This window comes from Balaenoptera ricei, chromosome 12 (genome assembly GCF_028023285.1).
Source record: "Balaenoptera ricei isolate mBalRic1 chromosome 12, mBalRic1.hap2, whole genome shotgun sequence".
Taxonomy (NCBI): domain Eukaryota; kingdom Metazoa; phylum Chordata; class Mammalia; order Artiodactyla; family Balaenopteridae; genus Balaenoptera; species Balaenoptera ricei.
The window spans coordinates 86,579,333-86,591,131 of record NC_082650.1 but is presented as its reverse complement, the minus strand read 5'-3'; the positions used below and the strand labels follow the sequence as shown (position 1 = coordinate 86,591,131).

The window sequence follows — 11,799 nt, the reverse complement described above, 5'->3', positions numbered from 1 at the left end:
GTGGCGCGTTAAGGTAAGAGTTCCCCTCTCTGAAAAGAGCTCTTAGCAGTCACAAGCCAATCGTTGCATTTTCCCTTTCTTTATATCCTTTTCTTTATAAGATTGTGATCCTCTCCTAAAAATATCAAGTGGGTTCAGAATTAAATACTGAATTATTGTGGACCCATCAGACTGGATAACGAAATACTGAAAAATACCCTTAGTTGAGTCACTTGGTTTGTGGAATGATCTGGGCTTAAAGATAAAAGTTTGGCTTAGGTTGAATATGAAAAATGTTCAAGAAAACACTCAACACTTGAGCTTTGCACAAATTCTGATCTCGATAAAGCATCCTAGAATCTCCCAGTTTCTGCCGTTCTCCACGCTTCCACCACCATCACTCACCCTGACATAACCTACAAGGGATTTGGCCGTCAATGCCTCTCCCTGTGGTGCCATAGCTTTACCCTAACAGGTACGTGGTGATAGATGTCATAAACACAGAGACAGGACCAACATAAAAAGGCTGTGTTGTCTCAAAGAAAAAAATAGTGGGCTGAGTGATGCTAGCTGTCAAAGAATGTGATGTTCAAATCTATTTTCTCTGTCCACACTTTCTTTTTTTTTTATTGTATATTCCTGAGTTACTTTTTTTTTTAATTTTTAAAAAATTTATTTGTTTTATTTATTTATTTTTGGCTGCATTGGATCTTCGTTGCGTGCGCAGGCTTCTCATTGCGGTGGCCTCTCCTGCCGCAGAGCACGGGCTGTAGGCACGTGGGCTTCAGCAGTCGCGGCTCGCGGGCTCCAGAGAGCAGGTCCGGCAGTCGTGGCGCACTGGCCCAGCTGCCCCGCGGCATGTGGGATCCTCCCGGACCAGGGCTCGAACCCGCGTCCCCCCAATTGGCAGGCGGACTCCCAACCACTGCGCCACCAGGGAAGCCCCTCCATCCACACTTTTCAAAGAAAAGAGGAGCATCCTTTTGGAAACATTTTCAGGGAGAATAACCTTTAATTGAAGGAAGAATATCTGACAGTCATGGATGGATTTTTAAGAGGGATGGATGCTGTTATAATGAGGACCCATAAACTGGAAGAAATCACGAGGAACTTGACAGCTTTCCGTGCATTAGAACTTTCCTTTCAGCCTCGAGTCATAGAGTTTGTCTCTTTCAGGCCTGACCAGGCACTGACAGTGCTAACATGTTGACTCTCAACACGACTGACTGAATGGATTAAGGAAGATTTAAAAATCAATTTGACATTTCTAGGAGTCATGCAAATGTAAGATTGTTTGGAATTTTGTTTTTTTTACTTATCTTGACTAATTTTATTTTCCATAGGAATGAAAAAATCTAATAGAAATAACTCAGTTATAGGATTTTACGTTTCAATTATTGATCAGTAACATGATAGGATTTTAAAAGCCAAGCAAAATGGTAGATGGGGTAGAGGCAATGACATGAAGGTCATACTTTGAGATCTTTGCGTTAATGACAGACTCAGATGTCTGAAGGGGCTTAGAGGTGATACTCTGTTTGGCTTTGTTTAAGAGAGGCAGTTGTGAACCAAGGCCTGTGTGACCTGTCTGCATTTTTTTAAACTGAAACAACAGATTATTTTATTTTATCTTTTATTTATTTTTTAAAATTTTATTTATTTTTTGGCTGCGTTGGGTTTTTGTTGCTGTGCACGGGCTTTCTCTAGTTGCGGCGAGAGGAGGCTACTCTTTGTTGTGGAGCACAGGCTCTAGGCACGCAGGCTTCAGTAGTTGTGGCACGCGGGCTCAGTAGTTGTGGCTCGTGGGCTCTAGAATGCAGGTTCAATAGTTGTAGTGCATGGGCTTAGTTGCTCCGCGGCATGTGGGATCTTCCCGGATCAGGGCTCCAACCCATGTCCCCTGCATTGGCAGGCGGATTCTTAACCACTGCGCCACCAGGAAAGTCCGACCTGTCTGCATTTACCACTTGTCCCTTTTGAGCTAAGGGTGTCCAGCTCTGCCCAGTTACAAAAGAAAGGATGTATCTATTTTGTCTGTTCGACTCATGATGAATGGATTGTGAATGGAATGGTGTGAATGGAATTGTAAATAAACATCTTGCTCTAGATGTTTCTCCTTTGTTTCTACCTCTTCTAAGTTGTTTTGATGGAGATAAACTTCACATTGTAGCATGTGTTGCTACTGCCTGCTTACCAACACTGGTTTTACAGATATTAATCTATTTTCAGGTGAAGGTGGTAGTTCAGCAAGGGTAGCCATTTTTACTATGACCCACAATAAGATATTTATTATATACCAATATATATAAATATAAATTTATAACAAATGTATTCCCATAAACATCTCTATATATTATATAAATATTTGTATAATATAAATAATATTTATATAACTATATATACAAATTATATAAACATACGTATGAAACAAAAGTCTCACAAAACAAACTTTATTCTTACCACTAGTGATGCTCTCTGACAGGGACAGATAGCGTGTGTAGGGCTCCCAAATCAGTGTGTGAGCACCATCCCGGCAGCCCAGTCTCTTACAGTCCCACAAAAGAGATGCTGTGCCGGCCAGCAAGAGTAATTCCCACACCAGCCCAACTTCCAGAACCAGGGTCCAGCCATGGGGCTCCTGGGTTACCCAGAGGCATGAGTCTTGGGGGCATGTGATCGACCATCAGTGGGGTGGAGGGCTGTAGAATGGAGCACCCCAAAGGGATGGGGGTGGGATGGGTCCCTGTGGTCCACAGCAGGCCCCGGCTGTGATGGTTGTAGGCTCGGTGAGGAATCCCCTCCAATGTGTGTGGGGAGGAGCTGAGAGGTTTTTTTTTTTAAATTAATTAATTAATTAATTTTATTTATGACTGTGTTGGGTCTTCGTTTCTGTGCGAGGGCTTTCTCTAGTTGCGGCGAGCAGGGGCCACTCTTCATCGCGGTGTGCGGGCCTCTCACTTTCGCGGCCTCTCTTGTTGCGGAGCACAGGCTCCAGACGCGCAGGCTCAGTAGTTGTGGCTTACGGGCCCAGTTGCTCCGCGGCCTGTGGGATCTTCCCAGACCAGGGCTCGAACCCGTGTCCCCTGCCTTGGCAAGCAGATTCTCAACCACTGCGCCACCAGGGAAGCCCAAGCTGAGAGTTTTAAAAAAACGTCTTACGACTCTCTAGATGGACAGTTTCCAATCTTTGTGTGCCTTTCCGTCTTTCCATGTGGTGTCCTGGGAGAAGAATTTAGTCAGCCCAGTTTGAATGACCTGTCTATGCCTGTACTGATCAGCTGTGGACAAGCACTTAGCCTCCTGCAGTCCAGAAATGACCATTTTCTATGACAAACTTCCTGCATCACAGCGGCTAGTTTGGGGATCTTGTGAGCTAGGCAGACACCCCAGGCGGCATCCATGAGAAATACGAATATCCTTGGGATTTTGGATCCCAGTGCTAAGCTTCTCAAGGGCTCTACAGGGTGTATTGACAAGTAGGAAGTATTATCTGATTTTGCTGGAGGAGAATCCAAGAAATAAAAGGATGGATGACTTACTCAGAGTGTCATGGGCTGTCCGTGGAAGGGCCAAGGCTAGATCCACAGTTCCATGTTGCTTGCTCAACACAGTGGACCCAGAAACTTTATTGGTATTAAAACTGCTTTGTTCATGTCATTAAAAAAGCACCCCTGCATAACCCTAGTTAGTATCATCTTCTCCAAGAAGTTATGTTCACAGCTACATGTACAGTATTGTAATGGCTTGTTTGATCATTCACTCTGGTACGCACAGAAGTCCAGCTGTCTCTAATTTCCTGGGATAGGGACAGCATTTCACTTCTTTCATCCTTAGAGGTTTTTTGTGTGTCCTTTATAATTCCTCAGAAATCTAGCAGAGTGGCTCTGTAGTGACAACAGTACAGCAATTTGTACTCCTTCAAAAAGATGCAGTACAAGTAAAAGTTATGACTCTGTGTTAACAGAATTACAGATGACACCTCATGTATTTTACTCTGACCCTCATGCCCGCCACTCTGGCTTCTGCAGAATTATGTTTATAAAAGTAAATTTCTAAAATGTGCAATAGACATTGGTCAAACTGGAAGAAAAGATTTTTATGCTTTAAAAAATATTAGAGTCAGTGGGGTTACGCCCATGGGCATTTGGGGAGCATTAAGTGCTATTGGTTGAGGACATTGGCAGCTCCAAGCTGCGAATTCTATAACCCTCTCTGGGTCGCTGTCCTGGTTTCTCAGTAAACAGACTTCTTAGTAAATAGATAAAACCCAAGACGAGAGCCCTCACTTGGTCTAAATCATTATGATGACCATCAGGATCTACTCCATTAGATCTCTACAGTGAAGAATATTGCTTGAAGTGTGTGTGTGTGTGTGTGTGTGTGTGCACGCGTGCTCGTGTGTATTTCAGAACAGATGCCTTCACTCAGAATGAAGGTGACTGCTCCTTTTAGAAAAAGAAGGTTCTGGTAGAGAAAGAAATATAAGTAAGGAACTCAGGTGGCCAGGAAGGAACTTTGCTAGAGGTAACAACTGTTTTGTCAGAAGTTAGTATCTGCTTGTCATCATTGCAGAGAAATCTCTGGTTTCTACTTCAAAAGTCTGAGCACAGTCTTTCACTCTCCTCTGTTGTTTATTACCCCTACCTGGCTCTCCATAGAAAGGGTTTCAAATGATCTAATATTTTCTAAAACTTACTGGATTTAATTCTCCCCTTGGTGGCTGAAAAGACAGCAGCCTATATGTCTGTTGCCCTCCCCAGCCCCCAACAAAATCTCTTCTCCAAAATTTCCAAGGATGAACTTGAGCTGCTTCCTAAAATGATCATACAATACTACCAGCGACTGAGAAGTTGAGAGTACTGAGCAGGAGTTTTTCCATCAAAGTAAGAGCCAAATACATTCAAAGGACATTTACTGACAGAGGGAGAGAGTTCTGTATGTGTCCTTAAGCCGTCTGATGTTCACGAGTCTACCCTTCCTTCCGGGGAACTTGCTTTACCTTGGAAGGGCCTGCCTGTTCCAGCATGACAGTGGGCTGGAGGGCTGGTCTGTGGATTGATCTGCTGGTTCTCTCCACAGAAGCCTTTTTCACATTTAAATTGAACCTGGAAACAAGATCCACCTGCCGAAGGAAGAATTCAGAGTGCAGGGCTGAAGTTGGTGATAGCAGAGAACAGATGTCTGGGGGTGTCTAGACAAATTATCCCAACTCACCATAAATACTCCACTGGATTCAGGGGTAAAGTTTTTCCTTTCTGAGAACAGTTTCCTGTAAAGGGCAAGTCATGAGGGTTTGGCTTTTTACTGACAAATTCGATGGTCCCCCAGGTGGGATGGGAATGTCTCCTTAGGAAGACATTACATCCAGGTTGAGCTCTCAACAAACCGTTTCCTGTCTTTGGTCTAATTAAACTATACACATTTTGGGGAGTATAAAATAGAGATGCTGACATGCCAGCATTTATGCTGCTGACACAAAAGTTCTGAGCTCAACTGATGTAAGTGGTGCTGACATAAACCTTCTCCTTGAGAACAGCTGCTAGAGGTAATTTCCACAATCTTCCAGTGGATTAACTTGAAGCATCATCTGGGCTGAGAGTTGGAGCATCTACCAGGAGATTTGGCCCCCTGATATGAAAAAATAACCTATTGCTTGTTCGATGACTTACTTCTTTCATGGAATAACTCCTTAAATTAGAGCATGGCTTTTTAAAGTTCAGTATCAGATGAAGAATGCAGTACTGATTATCTTTGTACGAGAGGCTCAGTTTGCAGGGATCTAACAATGACTAAAGCCCCTTTAGTTTGGGGTGGAAAGTTTTATAACTTTGTATAAAATAAGTTAGTTCATGATACAGATTTCATGTTAACAACTGCTGAGTTCACTGACAATTAGTTGCCTCTGTTGATAATTCTGTAGATGAATGTGATGAAACCTATAGGTCTTCAGGCAGAATTGCACACACACTCAACAAAATACACATATACTTAACGGGTCTAGGACCTCCTGAAGTCACCTTGCAGCCCAGGTCAAGACCTTCCTTGACTGGTTCCATTACGTAACCAGAGATGGCGTTTGCCACCTACATTTGGTGGTGCATTATCCCCAATCAGGCTTTTAGAAGCTATCTTCACCCATAGTAACTTTCTTTAACATTGATAATCAAGGACTGTGTGCTTACCAGGAACTACTGGCAATTGGAGGTATACTTGTTCAAATCTTCCAAGAAGCTAATGCCAAGACAGGGTTAGACGGGCAAGAGAGTCACTGGAGGAGTGCCCGTGAAGGAGAAATGAGAAGGGGGCAGGAGGGGGCAGGTGAACCTTCAGACCTGGAAGCAGATCTGATGCCTGTGAAAGCAGAGAGGGAAGGAAGGCTTGGACGGGAAGAGTCTCCACTGCAGTGCTTTCTAGAAAGTCTCAGCCAGCCAAATGGAGTCCTGGAGCGAAGGCTCTGTGTTAGAGGAGGTCCACGCTGAGCGAGCTGGCTGACCTCTAGGAACCCCGCCTGCCCCATCTTCGCCTGGATACAGATAGCCACGAGTGCTGGGGCAGATTCCAAGATGCTGGAGGCTGTCAGTCAAACACGTTCCCCAGGCAGGGTTTCTTGGAAGGGGATCTAAGCAGTGGTCTCCACGGCCACCACGCTGGGATAAGAGGGTCTCTGTTGGTGCCAAAGTGCACGTCCTCCTTTTTTCTCCTGCTTCCTCACATTTTGAGAGCTGCTACTCTTTGGCTAGTGTGACTCTGCCCCACCAAAGCGTCACACAGGGACAGGTAATATGATATCGTAAATTTGTGGTTTAGTTTCCTGTCTCCCTATAATACTGTAGCCACTTTAATTGTTCAATAAGGGGGTTGGGTGGAGTGAACATTATCCACAGAGGTTAAATACATGGCTTTTTATCATAACCTTTACCTTTTGTCTTGGGGCAATCGACAACGTCATCATCAAGACGACAGCTTGCTGTTTAAGTGTAGAGCCCAGAATACTCAGCAACAGAAAGCAGGCTAATAGACCCAATGTCTCTCAGCTTGTGGTCTCAGTGGAATTATGTCGTAAGACTGGTGTCCAGGTTTGTTTTTGTTTTTTTAATCTCCCTCCCTGCCTCAACCAAGACCCTGTGGGCTATCGGCTCCTTTCTCTCGCTTCCACGAAAGGCAGGTGAAGGATGCCCTTTCCTAAATGGTAGAGCAGGAGATGGACCACTCTCCTCAGGACTCTATTCTCTGGGGAATGAGATGCTTCAGATGTGTGCTGCCTGGGAGAAGAGAGGGGTTCTTAGAGGGGAAAGTAGCCAGGATGGGGGATGCTGAAGAGGGCTCCTCTGTGGTAGGAAAGTGCAACTCTCCTGGGACTTGGGGATTTGTCGATTATTCATTTACACGTGCTACAGCTGTGGGGCAGTTAGTATGTGCCGGACCCTCTTCTGGGTGCTAGGGACCCATCAACGAACTAAATAAACATTCCTGCCCTTTTGTAGCCTACATTCTTTTGGGGAGACACTAACGTGTACATAAGCAATAAACAAAATCTACCAGTAAATTATATATCTAAGTAAATATGTTACGTATAAAATACAGGTTTTCTTAAAATTGGCTTTTAGCAGGAATTAGCAGAAGCAGAAGCCCCTTCCCTCTGTTTTCTTAGCCCCTTTTAGGGTCTTTCTTCTTGGCTGCCTGTTTCTTTCCCTGGGAAGGAAATACTTCCTTTGTAAAAATTCATCAAGTGTAATTTCCAGGAAGTCACTGACAGAGTGAGATGACCCTGAATATATTATTTAGTTAATATCTTTGATCTCTGAAAAGACTGGTTTTTAACCAGATCTTAATAAGTTTCCCAAAATCAGTTCAGCAAATGTATTGAAAATATAATTGGCTAAACCCAAATTAAAACACCCAGGTCTTCATCCTAAATTCAGGAGAATAAACCTACCAAGATGGGCGTGGACTGGATACAGGTGGCCCCCGAGTCCCACTGATTATGATCTGAAATCCATCTAAACCTATGATTTCCTATATAATAACTAGGCAATGAGACAAAAAAAGTACTCAAACTGCGAGGAAGGCAGACATTTCAATCCTCCCTTTGCCACATTAAACAATACAGCCTGCAATCCAGAGTGACAGAAGGAGGAAGCCAAGTGAGAAATGATGGCTTCAAGAGTGTCGGACTCACAACGCAACCCTGACCCCATTTCAGGGTCCAGTTCCAGAGCAGTTAGGCGGATACCACACCTGCTGGATTTAATGGAAGCCTCTTTCCTTTCCTTTTTTCTTTTCTTTTCTTTCTTTATTTCTCTTTTCCTTCCTTCTTTCTTTCCTTCCTTCCTTCCTTCCTTCCTTCCTTCCTTCCCTCCTTCCTTCCTTCTCTCTCTCTCTCTCTTTCTTTTGGAAGGGTCTCTTTAAGTTCTTCTGGGTTCATCTTTTTAGCAAATAACTAAAAAATCAGTTGCTTCATTTTAGAATTAAATGATATACTTTAAAAGAGAGTATAAATTAATCATCAAACTATCAATACTTTTTCACTCCAGCTTCAGGCCTATACATAGATTCTATTTTTAACTGCTTCAATTAAAAAAAGCAAAAATTATCTTAGTAGTGGTGGGCAATTGAAACTTTAATGAAACTTAAGTCAATATTCAATTAAAGGACAAAGGAGGTCACAATTAGAAATAATTTACGGAATGAATGGAAACAGCCCTCATCCCTGTTATGACTAAACATGACATTTTGAAGAGTAGGTCACACTCAATGTCCTCCGTCCCTCCCTCCACTGGCTTGATCTTCATCCTATCTAGTGAGGCTGCCATCTCTGGGGCTACAATGACCACGGCTCCATTTTCACCCTGTCTGGTCAGGGTGCTGTCTATGGGGTTACCCTGAGTGTCTCTCCTCAACATCCTGTACCTTTGGCCTCCTGCTCTCTTAGAATTGCTCTCCTTCCTTGGCTCCTGTGACACTGTGTTTTCTTGGATACCTTCATCTGGCTTTTACCAGATTCTTTTACTGCCTTCTCTTCTTTTTCTCGTTCTTAGAGACAGAACACCAAACTCAGTCATTGGTCCTTTTCTCTTTATAGGACCCACTCCGTCGTTTCCACTGCTGTGCTTTAAGCTCTGAACTTTTCAAAGGCATCAGCTCTGAATACACACCTGTCTGTGAAACATCTACCAGTGGATGGCCCCCTGGATATCAAGTTAAGCGTCTGAAAGGGAAATCACCTCCTACCCCATTCCTACTCTTCCTGTGTTTTCAATCAATATCCTGTTTATGTTCTCTCGTCTCTTAGGTCAAAAAACTTGGTCAAATCATCTTCAGGTCCTTCTCTCTCATTCCCTACATTCAATCACCCATCTAATCTAATCTAATCTCTTCATAATTTATAATTTCCATTCCTAATGCCACTTTCATATTCAGGCTCACATGAGACTTTCACTGGATTCTTATTATAAAGGCCTTTAACTGGAATTCCTTTCTCTCTCTCCCTTTCTTTCTTTAAGAAATACTCATCTATTTCCTATTATGTTTCAATATTGTGCTAGAATCTTGGGAAACCAAAGGAATTAGACCAGGCTCCTCGCTGGAGAAGCCCCCTTGTGCAGGGGAAAGAAGGGCGTGACCGATGATCTGAGAGCTTCACACAGGTGAGCATGGTCCTAAGTGGCCCAGAGGGAGGGGCATTTGTTTAGTTTGCAGGACGTGGGCAGAGAGGGTTAGTGAGGGCTTAATGGACAAAGTGGCTCTGGGGCTGGGACTTGGGGATGGCCAGGACTTCACCGGGTGGAGAGTCATAGTGGGGGCGAGAAATGCACAAACTCACAGGGACCTGGCGGTGTTGGTGTCACTGAGCACAGGCTGTGTGATGGGCAGCTGGGGGCGGGAGGAGGGAAGGTGGGCTGGGCCAGACCACCAGGTGCCTCCAAGGAGGTGGAGGGTTTGTTCTGTAGATGGTTTGGACTTGCTGGGGTCGTGTCCTACATCCAACTAAATACCACCTTCTGAGTAGAATCAACAGACCGACGCGTGAATCCAACCTGTTTTCTCCAATTCCAAGACCCTGTCTGATTTCTGGCTCTATTCTTGGGGGCTGTTGGCCAAATCCCAAATTTATAAGAATAAGAACATCTCCGTATCCAATTCTTACCTTTAAATGAATGATCTTTTCCCTTTCTTATGGGAAACAAGATTTGGCAAAAGGTGGTGGTATCAGGATCCTTGTGCAAACTTCCCCGAAGATGATCTATCGATCTATATCTATAATTTAATGAAATTAAATATATATTAAATTCATAGATAAATGAATATATAAATATATCCATTACACATGTACATAATGAAATATGAATTTTCATTAAATTTTCACTAAGGTTCTGTGAGAAAGCTTCCTGTGCAGAAGCTTTGCTTGCTTGTTTTGGCTGCTACAGAATGCAGAGGTGTTTCCATGTTGGTCCAGCCTCAAGTAATAGGATGAGTAACCCATCATCTCTGCCCTGAAGGATGGGATGAAGAGAGACAGAGCACCTGTCACTGGGCCTGGATGGGGGTGGGAAGCAAAGTCCTCTGGTCTTGCCTGTTCTGGAGGCAGGTGCCACATCCCCTCAGTGGACCCTGGGCCATTGAAGTCCCCCACGTTGGCAGAAAAACTCAAAAGCAGGCTGCTAGGGTCCACTCTTGCCCTGCGTAGAAAATAAACGGAGCTGCAGGACAATCCTTTATCTGGTTTCATAATGTCCCTTGGGGTTTGCAAACTTGTCTTATTATTTATGACACAGAATCACACTAGGCCTGTCTTAGAAAAGGGGACATCCCTAATTTGGGGAAGGTTGTATTTTATTTTACTTTATTTACATTTTTAATTGAAGTATAGTTGATTTACAATGTTGGGTTAGTTTCAGGTGTACAGCAAAGTGATTCAGTTATACACATATATATAATCTATTCTTTTTCAGATTCTTTTCCATTATAGGTTATCACAAAATACTGAGTAGAGTTCCCTGTGCTATACAGTAGGTCCTTGTTGCTTATCTATTTTATATACAGTAGTGTGTATACGTTGATCCCAAACTCCTGATTTATCCCTCTCCCCCTTTCCCTTTGGTAACTGTGAGTTTGTTTTTTAAGTCTGTGAGTCTGTTTCTGTTTCATAGATAAGTTCATTTTTTTTAGATTCCACATGTAAGTGATATCATGTGATATTTGTCTTTCTCTGTCTGACTTACTTCACTTAGTGTGACTATCTCTAGGTCCAAAACAGGCTCTCACTAAGCGTCCCAGGTGATTGTGCCGGCAGAGTCCCTGAGGATCTCCCGCCGTCTGTCTTTCTTCTGTTTATGTTGCATCCTTCTCTCCGATTTTGCTGTTAAGAAGGCGCATCTCCCACCTCTCTGTTGCAGCACTCCTGTACTTCCCGTTGCCTATGGGATAGAGTCAGACCTCGCTTGGTGTGGCACACCCCGCACCTCCAGCCTAATCCCCCATCTTCACCCAACAACATGTAAAGTGTCTAAAGAACCTAGTGGCCAGACGGGAATAAAGACACAGACCTACTAGAGAATGGTCTTGAGGGTACGGGGCGGGGGAAGGGTAAGCTGTGACAAAGTGAGAGAGTGGCATGGACATATAGACACTACCAAACGTAAAATAGATAGCTAGTGGGAAGCAGCCGCATAGCACAGGGAGATCAGCTCCGTGCTTTGTGACCACCTAGAGGGGTAGGATGGGGAGGGTGGGAGGGAGGGAGACGCAAGAGGGAAGAGATATGGGTACATATGTATATGTATAACTGATTCACTTTGTTATAAAGCAGAAACTAACACA

At 43.8% G+C, this 11,799-nt stretch overlaps 1 long non-coding RNA gene across 1 annotated transcript; it reads right to left on the bottom strand.

The window, feature by feature from the left end:
• Nucleotides 1-2,413: 2,413 nt before the first annotated feature.
• Nucleotides 2,414-5,777, bottom strand: LOC132376181 (uncharacterized). The gene is made up of 2 exons (XR_009506238.1): nt 4,979-5,777; nt 2,414-3,895 (listed from the first exon to the last, which is right to left on the bottom strand). It is a non-coding gene; the product is annotated as an uncharacterized LOC132376181 (long non-coding RNA).
• Nucleotides 5,778-11,799: the final 6,022 nt, after the last annotated feature.